Here is a 21,607-nt window from a genome sequence, read left to right as displayed (position 1 = left end):
TTTCGGCATGTTTGCGTGAAAATTTTTTTCAATTTTCCTTTAAATTCCCCCTGGTTTCTAGGCATTTACAAACCTTTAACTCCCGGAAGGGCCCCCTTTCCCAAATTGTAAACAAAAACTTTATTATTTTTTGGAAAGGTAAAATCCGGGTACCTTACTATCCCTTAAACTTCCTTTTCTCTAGCCTTCCTATTTTTAAATTTTCTTGTATTTTGAAATATTTTTTTGTTTAAACTGTTGTGGCTATCTTACACGTTTTCCTTTTTACTTTTCTTGCAAATCCATAACATATGGTAAGGGGTTTTTTAACTCATCATTCTCGTCTTACCCCCCAAAACTCTCTTAGCCCAGTTATGGGGGCCACGGTTTTGGATTCCCAAAAAGTAACTCAAGGGAAAAAATTTCCCAATTTTTTTGGCGGAATTTTACGGAAAGCAAACAACTTGCTTTAAAATTTACTACCCCCCTTTTTGGGTTCTCACTACACTTTACGCTTAACATTTCCCTTAAAAAACCCCCTTTAAAAACTTCCTCCCTAAAACCTTTAAAACACATAGGGGGGATACGGTTTTATTTTATTTAAAACTGTTAATGACAATAATTACTAACTTTGCCATAAGGTTGACGTAAACGGGCGTCCCAAAAATCGGTTAAGCATTTCCTCTGGAAACTCCAAATTACTAAAAATTATCTCTAAGGCCTCTGTCCCTCTCAGTTTCAAACTGGGTTTTGTGCTTTGGCTTCCGGTTTATTAGTAGCATAATTTTCCCAAAATAAAAAAATTTTCCCTTTGTTTTTACTATCAGTCATAGGTTCGATCGGCCCAACGATGTCGAAAGCAACCTCTTAAAGGGAATTTATCAAAAAAAGGCTTTTTTCCCTAAGGGAAAACTTTTTACTCTCCCCTTAGCTATAGTACTTTGGCCCAAATATTTAATGATTTGGACAGACCTTTTTAAACCTCTCCCCATTAACCGGGCCCAAATTTTAAAATTGCCTAATTTCCCCTATCACTAGTTTTCCTTACCCCTTTAAAGGGCCCCTGACGTAACAAACCCTGGGCAACTTTCATCAAAAGTTTCTAAAAGACATTTAGGTACAATAAATTTGTTACTTTTGTCTAAATTCTGGGCGGTAACTCTCATTTTCACAATCTATTCCTTATCTAAAACCCTAACTGAACCTTTCCCTTTCTACACGGCTTACCCCGTACCTTCCTCACCCCTTCTTTTTTTCAAAAATTAAAAACGTGCATCTTTCTGGGGCTTTTCTAAAAAATTCCTTCTAGTACTTTAAAAATTGAGCCGGAATTTTAGTTTTACTTGCTTTTTTAATTTTGGTGCCCCCAAATTTACTGCTGCGAAAAAACTATAAACTGGGGTTTTCCTACAGCCCCCTTTCATTACCAATTATAACTTTCATTGGTGGTTTTTCCCAAAAACCCCAAACCCCTTTAAAAACTCCCCCTTAAAATACGGCCCAAATCAATTTTCTATTTGGGAACATTTGCCATGTTCCTCCACCTTGGGGTATTTACATCTACGTGTTTTGTCAAAAAAAAACCGGATTTGCTTTACAAAAATTCCCGTTTCACTTTCCACAGGGAAAACGGGATCTGCATAGCGATTAATCCCTCCATTACAAGTCCCGGGTTTTGTGGGACTTTTTCTTACATAAGCATACAAAACCCCCCCAAACCTCACTGTTCCCTTTAATACAAATTTCCACCTCCCCCTTGGACCTATTTTGGATTATTCCTATCCCCCTTTTCTTTTTTTTCCCTCTCCCCTTTTACTCCTGATGGTCAGGGCCCTCCCCTTCTATTTTTTTTCCCAAACCCATTTTTATTCTCCCCTTTTTTTATTTCCTTTTCCCTGCTCTATTCAATCTGCTGTGCATTAGCATATTACCGCCTTTATTTCCCACCCCTAAAATTTAATAGGGCCCCTTTGCCCCTATTCGACCCACTTTTACACTTCCATACCCCAAAGGGGGGGAAAACCCTTTTACCTTATTAGAAAACATTGCCCTCCCTTTCTTTACTAGTCCCTCTTTTCGTCTTATTTTTACTGTCTAAGAGGTATTTCATATGGTTTTTGGCCCCCGGTCTTTTTGGGGTTCGATTCACGAATACTTGGGACCCCCAGAGGTCTATCCCAAAACAACCCCGATCTTTGTACATCCTAGCAAAATTTAATTTTTTACTACCCCAAATTCCCTGGTTTTTTTTCCTATTAAACATATAAAAAAGGTCCCTAAGTATAAAACTAATAACCCCGGGGGTACGTTTTCTTTACCTTCCCTTAAAATTAAGCCAAATCTTAAATATCTCCCCATATTTGGAAGAAACATCCCAAAGGTTCATTAAAACGGGCCTCCAGTTCAAAATTTTTCTTAAAAGCCTCGTCAGTGGTTGGGGAAACCTTTCGAAAGCAAAGCGGTTTTCAGTTTATCAAAATTTCCTTCCTATTTTCCCCAACGGAACTTTTCAAAACCCCTCCTTGCCCCCCTTTTCGGGAAGGCGGGATGTTTAGGGCCCTTAGCTTTTTCCCCAATCCTGCCCCCAACGGGGAGTTTCGTAAAATTTAAAAGGGGGGCACCCGGGGAATAAATTTTCCAAAAAGGGGACTTTCCCTTTCCCTTTTTCTTATTTAACTTTTTGGGGGTCTGCTTAAAACAGCATTTTTCATTTTACTTTCTGGCTTCCCCCTTGGGGGGGGCTAACCCCTAGCAAAAATTTTAAATTTTCCCTTTTTCCTTTCTAATTTTACCCCTGTTTTTTACGGCCCGGGGATTCAACTTACTTTCTAACTTGGGGCCTTCTTTTTTCTTCGGCAACTACTTCAAATTCTAATCTTTTTTTCCGGTCTTTACACGGGGGTCGTTCAATTCTATTTTTTCTTTCTGAAACCTAGCTTCTAACTTTTAATTTTTCCCTTTCCTTCAAATTTAACCTTTTTTGGGCCCCCTTTTAATCTCTCTCCCTTTTTAAAACCAAATTTTTTTTTTCTCTTCTGCTTTAATTTTAATTTTTCTGCCTTTACACCTTTTCGGCCCCCAATTTTCCTTTTTTTTTCCTCCCCTTTCCCCCCTACCCTTTGCTTTTCCCTTTAAACAAAGTTACAAAAATCCTCCCCCCTTAACCTAACCCCTTTGGCCTCCCTTCGTAACTTTTACTACACTAGTCTGTTTAATGTTTTCCCTTTTACGTTAAACACTATACAACACTACGTCCCAACGGCTACTATAAAAAACCCTGGACACTAAATAAAAAAAACGTGAGGGTTTTAAAACCCACCTGGGGTTTACATTTAAGGCCCTCTACGTTAAAATGAAGCCAAAACAAAAAAATTTATACACTACGTATATACTACAAAAAAAACGCCCTCATTTAAAAAAAATTACACTAACTTGCGCAACAGTACTAGGGGTCAATAAAGGGTTTGCATAGGCAAAAATCAACAAAGAAGGGGACGTAGGCTGAAAAAAATTTCCCCTGGGCCTTATAAAATATCAATCAACTTGTAACCTTTTTGTTAACACTTAGTGTAACAAAAAAAACAAAAATAAATCAAATTTGCTTTATCCTAAAAATAAAAGTATAGGTATAACCAACAGTGTTGCCTAAAATTTTAAACGTAGGGAAAAGTATATGCAAGTAAAAAGCTTGCTAACACACACCCAAAATTTAAAAAAAAAAATACTGTATCTGGTTGGTTTCAGTACACTAACATATTAGGATCCAAATGGGAGAAGTAGGGGGCGTCCCACAATTGAGTGAGTAGGGGGAAAAACCCTTGTCAAGGGGGTCACTTTTCAGCAAAAATTTTATGGTGGGTTAATCATAGGTGCAAAAAAAAAACCCCCAAAAAAAAAAATAAAAGGGAAAGAACTCACCCGAATCCCAAATGTCGTAAGCAAATTTTCTTTCGGGCTGTGACCACTAAACGGGTTTGGGTTTAAGGGTATGGATTTGTCTTGTCTTGTCTGAGGTAAGGGCGTAACCCCTGAAAAAAGAAAAAATATTTTTATTTTTTAACAATAGACCAAAACAAGAGGAATCCCTTTTCAAATTTTTTGGGTGCAGTTAAAGGGGTGTTAATAATGTTCGAATAGCTACTGGGGCTGGCGACCAAAAACCCCCTTCTGACAACCCTTGTGACAGAAAAGGGCCCTCCCGGGGACGTAAAACCCTCGAACCCAAAACAAAAACCCTTTACAATATTTACAAAATTTTTACAAAAGTGATTATTAACAATGAAAAATGATATGAAAAGAAAAAAAAAATGAAAATAAGAAAGAAAAAAAAAAGTTTAGTATCTTAGATACAAAAGTTTTATTGTTCCCCTTCCCAATCTGACGTGACAAAAGTTCTTTAATTTTAAATTTTGGGAACCCTTTTAAATAAACACAAAAAAATATATGACAACCCTATCTTCTAATCCCCGTCCTTTAAAACCCTGAAAACGTTTTTTCCCTATTTGGCCCCCCTATGGTTTGGGAGGGATTGATCCCGAGCTGGGCTTCGAGGGGAAAACCCAAAAAAAATCGTCCTTTAGGGTTTTTTCGGCAAACCCAAACCCTGGGGCGAAAGCCTGCGGGTGGGGGGAAAAACACAAACCCGGCGAGAGAAAACAAGTGAACCTCGGGCATGTACTTCCCGGGTTTAGACCCCCCCCCCCCCCCTCACCGGTAAAATGTTTTGGCGGAAGAAACTAAAATATATAACCAAAAAGGTAAGCCCCCATAGCAAAAAAGAAAAAGTCAGGGATAAAAATGCTCCCCTTTTGGGGGGACCTACCTCCCTGGTCCCCTAAATAATACGTGCTACTTATACAAAAAAAAAATTGCTTTCTAAGTCCTACTTACGGTTCAAATACGTCACTAATTACTTCCTTTTTACAAAAATCCCCCTTCTTAAAAGACTAAAGGTTTTAAGTATGGGGAAAAAGAAAAGAAACTTTTTTGGGTTTAAACCTTTAGAACCGGGGAAAAAATAAATGCAGCTTTTTTTTACAACAAAATTAACAAAATTTTAATTGGGAAATCAAAAAGTTATATCATAGTTGGGGATCCCTATAAAAATTTAATGATCACTAAAAAAGGACCCTTGTAGGGAAATTTCAATTGGGCTGGGCAACCTTTAAAAATTTCAATTTTAAAATTTCCTACATTTGGGACAGACTTGCCTTTTGATTTATACATAAAAAATTTCAATGCAGTAATTTGGGGGTTTTTTAAATTTAAAAAAATGTTTGACAAAAGGTTTTTTAAAAAAGTGCTTTACAATTTTTTACGTACAAATTGCGTATAAACCCAAAAATCTTATATAAAAAGAAACTTTTAGATTCCCCTTTCCGATTTAAATTTTCAAAAGTCTGAAAAAATTTTTTAAAATTTTTCTGCCTACCCAAAGAGCCAAATTACTTTCCGGAAAAATTTAAAAGTTAAGATTCTTTAGAATTTTCCCCCAAAAAATTTTCCAAAAAAAAATTTATTTAAAGGGAAAAACATTACCCAAAACCCTAAACCAATTAAATTTTTTTACCCCCGATCGAGCATAAAAAATTTGCAAGAAAAATTAATCAGAAAAGATTGTCTATAATGTCGGAAGGTGGTGTGCGCAAGGCCCTATCTGTCCGTCTATTTAAAGGGTAAGGGCCGCCAAATCCTAAATTTCCTTGGGTTTTACGGCTAAGCCGTGGAAATATTTTACTTTTGTCCTTTCCACCCGGGGTTTCCCCTTAAAAGCCGGGGAATCTAATACTTTGGGCGGATTTTAAATTTTACAATTTGGGAAAGGGCCCTTTAAGTGGGTTTTTTTTGGGTAAAAAATAAATTTCTGGAAAAGTTTTTAGAATATTAAAATTTCTTATTTCAAACCCAATTTTTAAAGAAATTTTCCTGGGAAAATTTAAATTATGAAATTTGAAAAACATGAGAGGGACTTTATGCGGGAAATCTGACTTTTCCTCAATAAATAAAAAATTTACAAAAAGATGTGCAATTCCCCGGGATTTTCACCACAGAAAATTAAGGGGCCCTATGTCCCCTTTTTTGACAATTTCAAAGGGGCCCTTTTTTCGGGATTCCTGTTTAATGGGGGAAAATTTATTTTAAAATAGGGTTTTTTCAACCCAAACCCAAAAAAACACATAGACTAACAATTTTTCAATCAATACTTAGGTATTTAAAAGGGCTAAATTTTGGCCCCGAACCCCCATCAATAAGTATAAGATTTTTCAGTTTTGTTTTGGCTAATGATTTTAACTGAATACATGAATTTAACCCCGGAATAGGAAAATTTTCCCGCCCGATTTTGGAAACTTTTTTTATTGGGGTTCAAACTTTAATTTTTTTCGGCCCTATTTTTTTTTTTCCCCGGCGGTAAACGATTTTTATCTAATGGGCCATTTTTGTGTATGGGAAATGGGGTCCGAAGATGTGGGTACCCCGAAAGGTTTTAAAAATTAAAGTCTTTTTCATCTACTCTGTCCAATTACTCGGGCTTTACAGCTGAAAATCTGGTGGAGGGGCATGGCATAACCCGTCTTTGGCCTTTTAAAACTGAAAAATAACGCGCCCATTATTTTTGTGGAATATTTTATTTTCACTTTTCCAAAAAAAATCAATCCGTTTCTGTCGGGGCACTTTTACGACAATTTCGTTTTTTTTAATACATAAAATGGTCGTATAGTAACACGGAAAAATTTTTTTGAAATATAACCCAAATTTAAAATCTATGATTTTATGTTTTCAAGAAGTTTCCCGTTAGCCCTTTTGGGATAACCCATTTTTTAAAGCACGGATTTCCGAGCCCGGGAAAAAAAAAAGGGATTGTGGGTCAATTTCCCCCCTTTTATTTTTAAATTTTCAAAAAAAAATATTCTTTTTTGGAGTTTAATTTAATTTCTTAGATAAAAAAATCAAAATAAATTTTTAAATATTTGTCATTTCTCTTATTGTTTTTTTAAATTTAAATTTTTTTAAATTTTTTTTAAGGAAAAAAATGAGTGTTTTCTACAGAAACCCGAAAAAGAAAAAGAACATGATCTTTCTTCCCCCCAAGTAAAATTTAAAAATATGGGAAATTTAAAAATAATGGCAATACATAAAAACATGTTTAAAGGGAAATTCGACAGGCAACTTTTTATTTTTTTGTTGGGGGGGAAAACTGAATGTATCCCGAAAAATTTTTTACTTCAAGTAGAAATTTGTATTTTTAAAAAAAATTTCAGAGGGGCTACAAATTTTTATTTATAGCAAGTAAAGTAGTTTTTTAAAAGAACGAATAAAAAATAAAAAATTGTTCGTCTGGTATCGTGCGGACGTTTTTTAAAATTTTTTTTTTGGGTTAAAGGGTCCCAAAGGGGGAGTCCTTACGGTCGTGATTTATTTAATAATAGCGGGGTACTCGCATATTTTTTTTCGTGCACTAATTTTTTTGTGTAGTGTGCGGTTTTAAAAATTACTCGGGCTTTTATTTATTCATAATGGAGTAAAATGGGTGGGGGGATTATTTAAAAAGGGGAAAGGTAGGTCAGTTATTTTACTTAGAACCCGAATTTTATTGCCTAAACTTTTGCAAGTTTCTGACAAAATTCATGGGAATTTGGTTAAGGGAAAAATTTCGAAAACAACCCCTTCTTTTCAGTAAAATCAAAAAATTTGCTAAGAAAAATTTTTCCAAAAGTTACATTTTTAGAAATAGTGGGCCCCTATTTTTCATTTTGGGAAAATGTTCGATCCCCGAAAAAAGTGTGCCATATACCTCCCCCGGGTTTTAACCCGGGAGTCGTGATTCATGGGCGGAATTTTTAAAAAGTAAGGTTAATCATTCTTTTAAGAATTCGGGAAATAATTTTTATACCCTAAGTTATTTTTAAAAAATTTGAATTTTCCCTTACCTTTTTTTTAGATGTTGCCTTTTATTCTTTTTGGGGAAATTTTTTTAATTTAAAAGTTTGTTTTAAAATTTTTTATGTAGAGTTTTGTGAAGAAGTAATTGGTATTAAAAAACCAAAAAATCAGGTCTTCCCAAAAGAAGTTAGAATTTTTTTTGATTTTTACTTATCCCTTTTTAAATCGAACTGGTTTCCCGAGTACCCTATATTTTTAAAAATAAAAAGACAATTTTGGGATCTTTGCCCTTTTAAACAAATTTAGCCAAAAAGTGATCATTTTTTTTTTTAATATTATAGATATTGAGTATCTACCCAATTCGCCCTAGGGTTATTCTTGGGGTACTTTTGGCCCCGCATTTGTTATCTTAGAGGGAAAATTTTTAGGAAATCTTTCAAAAAAAATAATATTTTCAAAAAAACCCAAAAATTTCCCATCCCCCCTGTCAGTATTTGGTTTAAAACTGTATGGTCAAAAAGTTTTTTTAAAAAGATCGAAGGGAGATCAGAATTTTTTGCCCTTGGAAAAATAAAAGGGTCTAGCTTTGGTTTTATTGTGGGGCTACATGTTTCCCGGCGTTCAAAAAAAAGAAACCCTTACTTGAAAAGGTTTAAAACCCCGATTTAAAGATTTTTTCGTAATTTTAACTTGTTGTGGTTTTGAGGTAAAATTAAAAAAATATTGGGTTTTTGCACCCAAGGGCAAAAAATTTTTTTATTTTTTTTTTTTTTTTTTTTTTTAAATTAAAATTTTTTTCCGTTATCACAGTATGTATTAAATTTTATCAAAGAGTTCTGGAAAATTTAGGGGCTTTGAAGAAACATAAAAGTGTCATCAGCCCTGATTTAAAAGTAAAAGTTTTAAGGGCTCATTTAGGGGGCTATATAACTCTATGCCCCCAAGCACCCCCCGAAAAAAATTGTAAATAATTAAGATACAGGGAAAAAATATTGGACTCAAAATTTTTTCCCTGTGTAAGCCCAGTTAGGGCTGGGAAAACTAACGGGTTTATTATTGTTGTGGGAAAAACAGGACCCTTTATAAATTTGATTTCTTTTTTAAATATTACTTTAAAAAAAACCCGTAATTTGATTCTATGACCGTTTAGGGCCGGGAAACCCCTAGAGGGCCGATTTTATTTAAAAACCCTGGGGAAAAAACAAGATGAACAGAAAAGTTTTTGCTTCTTTTTCTTTGGTTTCAATAAGGGCTGGTGTAAAAAAGGGAGCCCAAAAGTAGCCTTTTTTTTAAAACCCGCCCGAATTTTTTATTTAACAACTGAAAATTTGGGCATTATATTTTGTGGGGAGATTAAATTTAGAAATACGGTAAAAAGTTTGGGGCCCCGCTTTGTGTTGTGGGTTGGTTTAATTTTTAGGGGCCCCCGAGTTTCCGGGGATTTTTTTAAAAAAAGGGATAATTTGGGTTTCCCCCCCAAAAATAAGAAGGGCTTTCCCGGGAAAAAAAACACGCTATTAAATTTTAAACTGATTTATATTGCAATTTAAAAAACCCTTTGGGCCTTTAAGATACAAAAATGATTCTGTCCATTTTCCTCTTTTTTTTCCGTTGGGTTTAAATTGTTAATTCACGCCCAAATTTTTTCGATTTTCGTTAAACCCGTGAAAATTTTTAAATTTTATTCGATTTTTCCCGGGAAAAAATTTGGGTTTTTCCCAACGGAAACATTCCTTGATCGTCATGCAAATTGGTTTTTTTTATTTTAAAAATTTTTTTGAAATATTCCCTAAAAAATCTTGAATGAATGACGTTTTTGTCTTTTTTTGGTTTTTTGGGTTTTTTTCTTTTTGGAAACTCCAAATTTTTTTAGGATTTTTTGAACTAAAAGATTTTTAAATTTTTTAGCTTTTGAAATTTATAAAATTTCCAATATAAAAGTTCTATTTTTTTTTATTGCCTTACTTGCGTTTTAAAAATCTTAAATTTTTTATCTTGGGGTTGGCTTATTCTTTAAAGGGGACTGGTCATGGTAATTATTTTCTTTTCTCTTTGGGTTTTTTTGGGCCCAAACCAAAGGGTTTTTTTTTTATCATTTCTGAATATTGTTTTTCCCCTTTAATTAAAAGGGAAAAATTGGCCCGAATGTTCAAAAGTGCCTTTATTTTGTAAGTAATATTTTCTAATTTGACTTTCGGTTTGCGGTGTTTGGGGAAACCCTTTCTAGAAACGTTTTTCATGCTTTATATCAAAATTCTGTTAAATTTGTTACATTTATTTTTGTTCCACTTTGGACTGTTCTCCCGAAACACTTTGCTCTTTCATATGTATTTTTAGCGACCAAAACCAAGGGTTTTTGGGCCATCCGAAAAAATTGAATCAGTTTTAGTTATTTCAAATTCATGTTTGGGCTATTTTAAACCCCTTCCCCATTTTAATCAATAATCAATAATGGACTTATCCCTAAAAGTTTTTGACACCCCGGTTCGAATTTATTCCCAAAAATTTCCTTAACATAAATAGGCTATTTTTTGGGCCCTTTCAATCAACATAAGTCCAAAGGCATTTTTTTTATCTCGAGATTTAGTGACACTGGAAAATTCCTAACTCTTCCCAAGGCAGTATATTTTCAAAAAAAGAGTCTGCCCAAACTTGATCAATGGGGGAAAAAATTTAATTAAAGTAAAAATCGGTTAACTGTGATACTTTTGGGTTTAAAATTAAGAACACGAATTATTTTGGCTAAAAAAAAGTGGTTTTTTCATTTTAAAAGTGTTTAAATCAAAGTCATTTAAGAAACGTGGGTTTTCGGGGGGACATTTTGATGGGCGCCCAGAAAAGCATTGTCACTAGTCGTAACAATTTTTTTATCGAAAGGACAACCCAAAAACGTATTTTATTATTGGGTTTTGGGAAAATTTTTAAAAGGTTTCCCGAAATATTTTTGCGGCATATATATCATAAAACATCAAACCAACCCCAAAACAAAGTTATCAGATGGGGTTTTGAAAACACAAAAAAAAACCCTGCATTTTTATAAAGTAAAAATGTCCCGGGTAGTCTAAACGCTTTTTTAGACCTTTTTCGTTAAGGGAACATATTTTCAAAGGGATTTTTTAAAGTTGGTATAGTTCCCCCAAAATTTTTAGGTGGTTGGGCCCCTAAAAGGGTGAGCATTGCCCCGAAGTAAAAAGCTATAAAAATTTTAAATTGTCTGACTGAGCAAATTACAAATTTGTATTTTGTCCCAAATTAAAATTTAAATTTTTTGTATATTTGAAAAAAAAAAGCTTTCATTTTAATCAAAAAGGGCCCCCCGGAAAAAAAAACCAATTATTGTTAAGATCAATAAAATTATGTTCCCCTGACATGGATACATATCCGTCTACAGGGTTTTTTTGGCTTTATCAGACTGGACCAGACAAGTTCCTCTTTATTGGGCATTTACATGTCTGGCATTAAGTGGGGGGTCACTTATATAGGAGATTTTCTTTGCCTTTAATTAACTAATATGAAAGAAATACGCGCTATATTAGGAATTCTTAGTACAATCAGAATAACAAATACTTTTCAGCAAAACATTCAGCTTTGAAATAGCTTTCAAAATTAATGCAAGATTACTGACTTTTCATTGCTTATAATACATATTGATTCAGTATTTAATGGATAGCCATGGATGTCAGACGTTGTCTGTGTGGGCCACTACTTAAGGTAATATGCGCCACCTAACGAAAGTCAACGGACCGTTATGAAATTTTGCCGAATCAAAATGACAATATTTCCGATTGACTAGTATTTTTTTCATTTTTCTGTTATTCTCCATTTTGCTGCTGTAAATCTTCAAACATGGCAACTAACGTCATTTTTTCAGCAGAGCGCAAAATGACGTACTTGACTGGTTTTTTGAGTATCGTTTTTATATACAACTAAAAAACGGCAAAAATTCTTTATTCCAAGTTTATATTAAATTATCATTCCAGTGATATATAATTTGTTATGTTTATTTCAACGTCACATCAGAGGCAAACGATTTATGAACGCAAAATACGTAAAACTGACGTTGAGTTTCACCCGAAATTTCGTGTAAAAACGCTATATCTTAAAAACTGTGAGATAGATTTTTGAATAAATTTCAACAGAAGTACAAAATTTCAATTGCTATCGATTCCTTAAAAAGAAAAATAGGGTCACCGATTTAGATTTCGCTCTATTTACCGTTGCGCGTCCCCTACCCCATTAAAAATAACGACGTTTCATACTTATTTCGTAAATTTCCATTAATTCAAATTCAGTTTCTTCTTTGTTGGTGGATATAATGAAATAATATCATTTTGCTGTTTGGACATAATGAAATGATATCACAATGATGATAAAATGAAGACGTTTTTTTAGTTTATTAATTTTTTCAAACAGATGAATGTTTTCTAGAAAATGTTCTATACAATGCACAAACAGACAGGTTTATTACAGACAATTTTGCCTAAGTGCCTGTGCACTCTATACAGTATTTCGAAGAGTGCGCAGTTAATGATTCCATCTTTACATAGAAACAGTTAACAGAATTAGATTCGAATACGTACTCTAATGAGGAAGAAAGGGATTTGTCCAAAGTTATTTAGGGGTTAAGAAATTGCAATAGGCTTTGAAAGCGAACAGCATGGATTCTGACCAGACTGCGCGGATGTGCAGGCTGGTCTGGATCCATCCGCGCAGGCTGGTCTGAATCCATGCTGGTCGCAAACGCTCTATGTTGGTTTTCCCATGGCACGGCTCATATGATCTTACCTGAAGCAGAATCAAATGTAATTATAGCCTCGTCGTTGGCAATATCTAGATCAACATGTTTCACTCTCATTGCACGCTCATGGTGCTTCTTGCTTTCAAAATAAAGTTCTAAAGTATCCACGGAAACACCTCTTGGTAATTTTCTAACTACCATCTTTTTAGCATTATCTGAAAGGACAAAATATAGTATCTTTGAAGAGCGAAACTTGCTGGTCAGTGTCAAAACAAATACTATTTTAAGGTGGAAAATCACATTTAAGCAACATTTTATGACACTTGTCACTTTTCTTACATTCTATTAGAGATTTATCAACGGAACAAAAAGACCCATTATATATATAGTTAGAACCCTATTAGAAATGTATATCTTGTTTTTCTGTTATTACACCCCACCCCTTTAATATAGAAGTATTTGAAAAGTTTAGTATTTTTTACGATTTCAATATAACTTCTAGTTTTACATTAATAATAATAATTTTCCAGTTGATAGGTATCGGGATATTTCAACAATCTAAACCAGAAGTTTTCAAACTGTGTTTAGCTTTGAAATTCATTTATTTGCAATCTATTTTGGATATGCAACCAAGACAGGTAATGGGTAATCCCTTTATAGCTGCAAAAATCAAAATGGAAATGAACAAAATAGGACTTCTTGTTTAAGCTAAAAATACCACACGGATTGACCAATTAATATCTCACCATCAAGGTTAATTGAATCGTAAGGATTCTCCTCACTGCTAAATGAGGTTCTTCTATTTATTGGCACCTCGTATCCATCTGCAATGCATAAATGAGCCGCGCCATGAGAAAACCAACAAAGTGCATTTCCGACCAGCATGGATCCAGACCTGCCTGCGCATCCGCGCAGTCAGGTCAGGATCCATGCTGTTCGCTAACGGTATCTCTGATTGCAATAGGCTTTGAAAGCGAACAGCACGGATCCTGACCAGACTGCGCGGATCCATGCTGGTCGCAAATGCACTAGGTTTGTTTTCTCATGGTGCGGCTCAAATTAAGTATATATGGCTCGCAAAGAATCACAAACAGGGGCGTTAGGGAAAATTAAACAAGAGTAGTCGGAAGGACGCGCTTGACTTGAAGTATAGAAAACAGTTAAATAAGCAGAAAAAATGTAGGCAGATAGGGTAGGGTACTGTATATGTATTGAATATAAACGTGTGTGTTTCGAGGGGGTCTCAAACAAGAAACAGAAAGTGGAAAATGCATTACATCTTCTTAAGCCTTCAATATGGAAGGATAATAACAGGAAGAGAGGAGGAAGGTAAGAAGTAGAAGAAATATGTGTGTTTTGGGAGCATTAACTAATATTATGTAATAACAAGAGCTGTCCGTAAGACAGGGCGCTCCACTATCGGCGATTTGACAGTAAAATGAATTTATGTCTCAACTTAAAAACAAAATTAAGTACGAAAGGGGCATAATTTGGTCAAAAATACAAATCAGAGTTATGGGGACTGTTACCACATATGCAGATGATGATGATGATAACGATACATTTTTTAAGTTTCAAGTCATTATCTTATATTGTACTAAATATCCAGAAAGCGAAGATTGCCAAAAAACCTTAAGTATGAAAGGGGCATAATTCTGTCAAAAAATAAAATTAGAGTTATGGGGATTTTAACCACACATGCAGATGGTGATTATAAAGAAATACTTTTAATTTCAAGTCATTATCTTTTAAAGTACCAAAGATTATAAGATTCTTTCACTGGTTGTAGGTGCAGATGGGAATTTCCGGCCTTGAGGGTAACTGTTTAGGTGGTAACGAGGCTCCCTGCCGAGTTACCGCCTAAACAGTTACCCGAGAGCCGAATATTTCCATCTGCACCTATAACCAGTGACAGAATCTTTTTCTTGCATACCGATTTCAAGAAATAATAATAAAAATAAAATCAACCGAACGGCTTTCTTTTTAGAATTATTTCTTATAGCAGTGTATTTAAACAAAGCGCGGGAAACCAACGTCCGTAAACAGGAAGGACGTCATGACGTTTAAAAACAAACAATAATGTTTAGTTCCGGTTTTGTTTTATCAGTTGCAGCGTAACGTTAAGAATTTTTGATAAAATAACGTGATTTGAATCGAGAAATATACTATCAGGAACTAATAGGAATTCTCAAGGTATTGAATTTTTATTCCGTTTTTTAAATAAGATATAAATTACTACATAAATCTTCTACATATATGTAGTTCGTAATACGTCATTTACAGCACGAGAGTCATCTTACACCCCAGGGTGTAAGATGGAGTTTTCCAGCACCGGTAAAAATACCGGAAATCCCCGTCTGGTATGCAAGAAATGTCTATAAACGAAGCTTTCGAAAAAAATTAACATGAAAATAATTCCAAGTGTAACAACTTGCTGACCTTGACCTTGGGTATAATGGGCCTAGCCCCTGCACATATTTTGTTTGTATGCTGGACAATGTTTATGTGAACGGTTACAGTAAGATATAAGCAATAGTAACAAAGATATGACAGAAAAACAAAGGTTGCCGACAAACTTAAATCTTAAAAATAACCTAAGTATAACACCTAGGTGACCTTGACCTTAGATATAATGGGCCCAACCCCTGCATATACTTTGTTTGCATGCTGAACAATGTTAATGTGAAGTTACAGTAAGATATAAGCAATAGTAACAAAGAAAAACAAAGGTTGCCGGAAAACTTTAACCAAGAAAGCTCACGCCGACGCCGACGCCGGGGCGAGTAGAATAGCACCCCTACTCTCCAAATAGTGGAGCTAAAAACAGAAAGAAAAGGGTAACGAGGAGGAATAAAAGAAAGCGGTTGGGCTGAAATAGGAATGGAAGGGGCTGAAACTTGGGCAGGGATTCAAGTGGAAGTTAATGAGGGATACTAAAATAAGCAGCATACTAGTAAAAAAGTGGTAAGAGGAAACAAATACCCAAAACAATCAGGTTCAGTATGGAGAAAGGAGAAAGGGTAGAAGAAATGTGTGTATGGTGATACTTTGAAGCAATATGTAGTTATCAACAATATCATCAAGGAAACTTTCATGCGTTGGATTTGGAAATTATCCTAAGTGAACTAGAATTTCGAAGCCTCAGGCGCTATGAAAACACAAAGAAGATGAGAACATAGCAATAAAACCAACACAATGTCTCACCTCAGTGACTTTGATCCTTGGGGTACTTGACCCTTAGCTGAAGCATGCCAGTCATCCTCAAAGGAGGTGGCCTTGGTTAAATTTATATTGAAAAACACAGATTCTTGTCGTGAAATTTTAACTAGCACAACTATAGAATCTGACCCCATGACCTTGACCTTCAGGGTACATGAACGTTAAACAAATGATACCTGCCCCTTATCAAGAACAATCCTTAGGTCTATTTTGATGACAATAGGGTCAGAAATGAAAAATATGAAGTGAAATTGAGAAGCTTTCTATACGTCTTCAACCACGGCTGCGCCGACTACGGAACAAGTACTATAACTTTCACTTTTCTTCCGGTAGACGAGCTAAAGTTTGATCTTAAACAAAGGTATAACCAAAAGTATTTACTCCTTTGTAATGTTCAATCTGTTATTTTCCTGCAACCCGTCCCCGCACCCCCCCCCCCCCCCCCCCCCCACCCACGCCTTCTAATCTCCCCCATTTATACAACTCTACATTCATTTCAAATAACGTCTGTACATAACAATAACATAATTGTACTTTGGTACGCCCACACGAGACGTCAAGTGCGTATCGTACAAATTTAATTATCATTTTAGTGTTGTACCCTATTTTCCTATTTTTGAATAGTATTTTATGGCACTAAGTAGCCATTTTTTCGTGGACTGAAAAAAAAGTTAGTACAATAGATGTATCGAACAAGAAACTCATACCAGATATATAAATTATAAGCCTAAGAAAAGAACATTAATTTTTAGGAATCATTTTCAAAGAATAATTTAGTAACGTTTACGCCGGTAATTTATACTTATAGACTTTCGAAAAAGCCTCGTCTACGTATTTTGAAAATTTTATCCAAGAGACTGTCGTCGTCGGAAAAGGATATCTAATACCTGTACACGTCTTTAGAGCATTAAAAATAATAAATAAATTGATAAGTTTTGCCAGTGGTACTTTAAAGATTAAACTGATTTTCTTTTCAAGTAGAAAAACGCCAAGTAGGTGACGTTGACGTAATTTAAAACGTTCAACTGGTGGTGTCAAACGTGGAACCCAGGAGCCGCAACCTGTCCAGTATAACTTCTGTGACTGTTTCATACCGAAAATAACTGGATGGTGACTGTTTCATACCGAAAACAACTGGATGGTGACTGTTTCATACGAAAATAACTGGATGGTTTTTTAAAATTGTCGATTTAACGGGTTTCAATAAAAGATTTTGAAAAATGCCTACTTTTGGGAAGATAAAATCATTGCTGATTTTAATGAAAATGTCTTTCTTTTCATAAAAATCGGGAAATTTTGGGGAAAAACGATTACTTTTTAGTTTGTAATCAATTTTAACATGTAATATTTGCGATATATAGACAGAGACGTTTTTAACCTTTAGCCTGCTGGCAGCAAGTGATTTTGCCTTTGCGACCAGTGCAGACCAAGATCTGCAGGCTAATCATGGTCTGCACTGTTCGCTATTCAGTCAGTAAATTTATATAACCACCCCTTTGAATAATAAGCGGTACTGCCCAAATTGAAAGACGGACCGGTTCATTTTAGAAATTTAGCAGGGTAAGGGTTAAAGTCATTGAGAGTATTATCAGCCGAGTTTTAGCAAACGTTTGCTTGAGACCTATTTGAATTATTTCTAGCCATCATCCTGGAAAAGAACCAGTACTGTTGTCTACGTTTACCGCGTTCGAGATTCTTGTTGGGGATCGAACTCTCGTCCACCAGACTGGTTGGTCAGCCAACATTTCATTTACAAAATCAGCACCATCTTAAACTATCTATCTGCGGGTTCAAGCTGTTGTATCAACAGCAGTAAATCAAAGTTTTAAATTATATAAAAGCATCAAGACAAGATTTGAATATTTAGTAATAACTTGATTAATAAATACCGTTTTCGTTAGAATCTCTGGGTGTACGGGGCAATGGTCGCCCCGGTTTCTTCGACATCACGAAACTTTGTATCAGCCGTCCACGCTCCTGAATGGTGCTGTCAATATCAAATCTACAACAATAAGGAAATTAGCTCAATGATAGGAATACAAGATGAAACATAATTAGCAGTACACTGACAGGAAAATATTTTTTATTGCTCGTACTTAAATAACCACATCATTGCAGATCTGGAAAATCAGTTGTAGGAAAATAATTCTTATTCTTCCTTTATTGAATTATGTGAAACTTTTCACCGAACAAAAAAAATACGAATTTAAGTTTTCCTTCACTAAATCTTACAATGACCGCACGTATATGTGCTGCTTAAAAGGGACACACATTCGTATTTTTTGTAAGATTTTATGAATTAAGATATTTACGGTGATTACAGTAATTATTATTTGCAACATTTTATGTTTATAAAAAAGCACTTGTATTGTATATAAAATATGTAGAATTTAGAACGTTACGCTGTATAGTTTTGATGTAAAACTGAAGCGAAAACAGCTTTGTTTATTTCATACTATATATTAAAATATCAAATGAAATCTTAATATTTAAACTGCTATCTTTCACATTCAGATTCTACAGCCCCTAAAATCCTCTTCATCAAGCATAATTTGTATCGACCACAACCTTGCCACCATCGCATCCCTCCCCCAACCCTATTTCTGAATAAAAGATATAATTCTATTGGTCAACTCTGCAATAAGACATAGGGAATGAGTACAAACTGCAGAGAATTTAAAAAAAATTTGGAGGAGATTCTAAAATGAGTGATATCTAAAATTTAAAACTACTTGTACAAAGATGGGGTGAGACCTTCACACTGAAGTAACATTGGAGTAAATCACGCCTAATTTGGAAGTACTTCGTTTTTACATCGAAAGTGTAACCGTCTGTCTGGTTCGATATACAATGATGTGTATAAAATCCCTCATATACACAGTCACTTAATGTTTCTCAATGTGTATTCGAGCATAAAACTGATGTTATTACATTACGCCTTACACAAATCGCTGGTCCACTGTGCTATATGACAGGTCTATATTCAACACAAAATAATGTTTACGGGGCTAATAAGTCAAAACATATATAAAAAGAAAACTGAAAATAAATTTCTGATGTCATGTAATAGAATGACTTGCCCTTCGGACCTCAGGCAATAGTTCTGACTATTGACCTGCAAGCCATTCAGTATATAAGTGTATATAATTGTCATATTCAAGGAGTGTTTAAAGACCCACCACGAGTCCACAACCTAGTGACCTACTTTATCCTCCCATATGAGCTTCATGCAAATCATTCTGATAATACTGGTTTACTACAGCTATCCTACAAAGATGACAGTGGACAATTAAGGCCCTCCCTGAAATAATGTGTTTTCACAACTTCATATCTGCAAACTTATTCAGTCATTCGCTTTTCAGTATAGTTTTATAAACAGAATAATAACTACCTTACACTGTAGAACAAAGTGTGATCTGATCTAAACTCACCTTAATACATTAAGTATTGTGCATACTAGTACAACCTTAATTCAATACTATATTTAGACATTAAACACATTGTCTTGGCCTTGTATGTCACTGTCAATTTGTAACTACATACTTGTTGTTTCTCATTTTCTTCATGCAAAACATGTATAAATACCATCATCATGATCATGGAAATACAAAAGAATACATTTATTTTGTGGTGCTCTTTAAAGAAGAAAATGAGTTATAAACTGACAGTGACATGTGTTTATAATGTCTAAATATATCATTAAATTAATGTTACTTGGTGTATTAAGGTGATTTAAGAACACACTTTTATGTAGTTTTAGGAAGTCACGCTATAAAAATCAATACTTCTTACAACTTTACAAGCTTGTTTTCTCGGTCATGATATTATATTGAATTTTCCGACAATCTATAACATGTCAAGTTACTTAAGCAGATGTGTAGCAGGAACACATTTAAACATATTTAATATTAAAACAAAATATCAATCCTTCTTTTATTCCGTCAAAAGTTAGCCTTATTCGTTCGGCTTACCGGGATGGCTTATTTTATGATCTGATATTTGATAGTTTTAAACCATCCCTCTAAATCACACTGTCCCGAAACGTACTATTATTTAGACTAACTGATAAGTATTGATTTAGGAGCTTACATCCTAAAGTAGAATTGTATACAAAACACTTCTACAATACGCTCCATTTATGTTTCCTCACTTGCTTATAATACCAACAAGTAAAAAAAAAAACAACAATCGAGGATCTGAAATTTTAATATTTATAAAACGATACTGTTATGACAGTTTATCATTTTAAAACATTGTTTCTTCCACAGGTGTCTAGCACATATATGGTTTACTTCAATGTTTGAAAGTACAGTCAAACCTGGGATAAAGATCACTTCAGAATAAGGACCCATATACTATAAAACATGTTTACATAGGCCACTTTTTTCTGTTCTCGTTTAACCGTGATGTGATGAACTGTAACTTTACATGTGTTGAGAGACCAGTGTCATGTAAAAAAAAAGATCAACTTGTCTTGGGTGGCTTTTACGGACAGGTACCGGGAAACAGGAAGTAGCGAGGTTATAATATAGAAAACAATTAAAAAATGCTCGCATAAAATGACAAGTAAGAAGTGATATGCAAATGGGATCACAATATCAAACAGAAGATAACAAATGAAAACTTAGGTTTACAGCAATCAACTAAAACCGAAAGTAGGCCTAAACCTTTTTTTTGTTTCAGGAACTTAGTGTAGAACTCACGTTTGTAATTGTTACAATGTTGCAAGATACCAAGAAGCCTATATATAGTACACATTATATAAAGTCCATCACTTACATAATTCAAAACAAAAATCAGTGCGTAATTTTTATTCAATCCGTAATCATTACTTGTCCGAACTTCCTGCTGTAATTTAAAGACATATGCATATACGAAACCGAAAGTAGATTATGACTCAATTAACATGAAAACTAAATAACGTTTAACAGAAAAGAGATTTATCAAAATGGGTTTACACATAAGTTTAACTTCAGCAAAATGAAGTATTACATGTACTATTTGAACAAATGTTTAATTATTTTATAAATCGTACCTTTTCCCTTTGATCCGTTGGATCGGTTTAACCAGTTTCTATTAATAGATTTTCACGGAATACGTAGGCGTAGCGAGAGTGGTAGAGGGGTGGAATTTCAGTACAGGAAGGGGGAAGGATTAAAAGAACACATATCTTTTATAAAAAAAAAGTTTTGAGTAATCTTAACGGCTATATAAATATTTTAATTACTTTTAAAGGAAATATATAAGATAAATCTGCCATTCTAATCGTTTTATTTTGTGTGTAGGCTACTGAATGTTTGTTTGTTTTGGGGTTAACGCCGTTTTTCAACAGTATATCAGTTATGTAACGGCGGACAGTTAACCTAACCAGTATTCCTGGATTCTGTACCAGTACAAACCTGTTCTACGCAAATAACTGCCAACTTCCCTACATGAATCAGAGGACGAATCGTCACGGAGAACATACGCCCCGCCGGGGAATCGAACTCACGAACCCGCGATCCGTAGACCAACGCTCTCCCTATTGAGCTAAGCAGGCGGGCTTTGTGTACTGAATGTGTGTTAAAGGGCTTTATATAATGTGGTTCAAGCCATTTTTATTTGTGATGAACATATTGATTTCTTGTTAAACCTTTTTTATACCAAATTGATTGACATAGTAGAATTGTAAAAAATATTATCTCTTTGTACACATGACTCTTACTGCGTATGGGAAGTTGTCCTTATCTAAACGTGTCATTATGCATATTCTCTATTTAGATAACTGTCTCATTTGTTTTAAATGTAAAA

At 34.5% G+C, this 21,607-nt stretch overlaps 1 protein-coding gene and 1 long non-coding RNA gene across 2 annotated transcripts in view; both read right to left on the bottom strand.

Annotated features, from left to right (window-relative positions):
- Nucleotides 1–21,607, bottom strand: part of LOC123547274 (WD repeat-containing protein 6-like) — a 197,122-nt gene that overhangs the window by 113,807 nt on the left and 61,708 nt on the right. The gene's annotated exons all lie outside the window — the stretch shown is intronic.
- On the bottom strand, nucleotides 12,642–20,687 carry LOC128559550 (uncharacterized). The gene is made up of 3 exons (XR_008372458.1): nucleotides 20,597–20,687; nucleotides 17,707–17,819; nucleotides 12,642–12,813 (listed from the first exon to the last, which is right to left on the bottom strand). It is a non-coding gene; the product is annotated as an uncharacterized LOC128559550 (long non-coding RNA).

The sequence above is a fragment of the Mercenaria mercenaria genome, chromosome 9 (genome assembly GCF_021730395.1).
Source record: "Mercenaria mercenaria strain notata chromosome 9, MADL_Memer_1, whole genome shotgun sequence".
NCBI lineage: Eukaryota > Metazoa > Mollusca > Bivalvia > Venerida > Veneridae > Mercenaria > Mercenaria mercenaria.
This window is presented reverse-complemented; position numbering and strand designations above follow the sequence as displayed.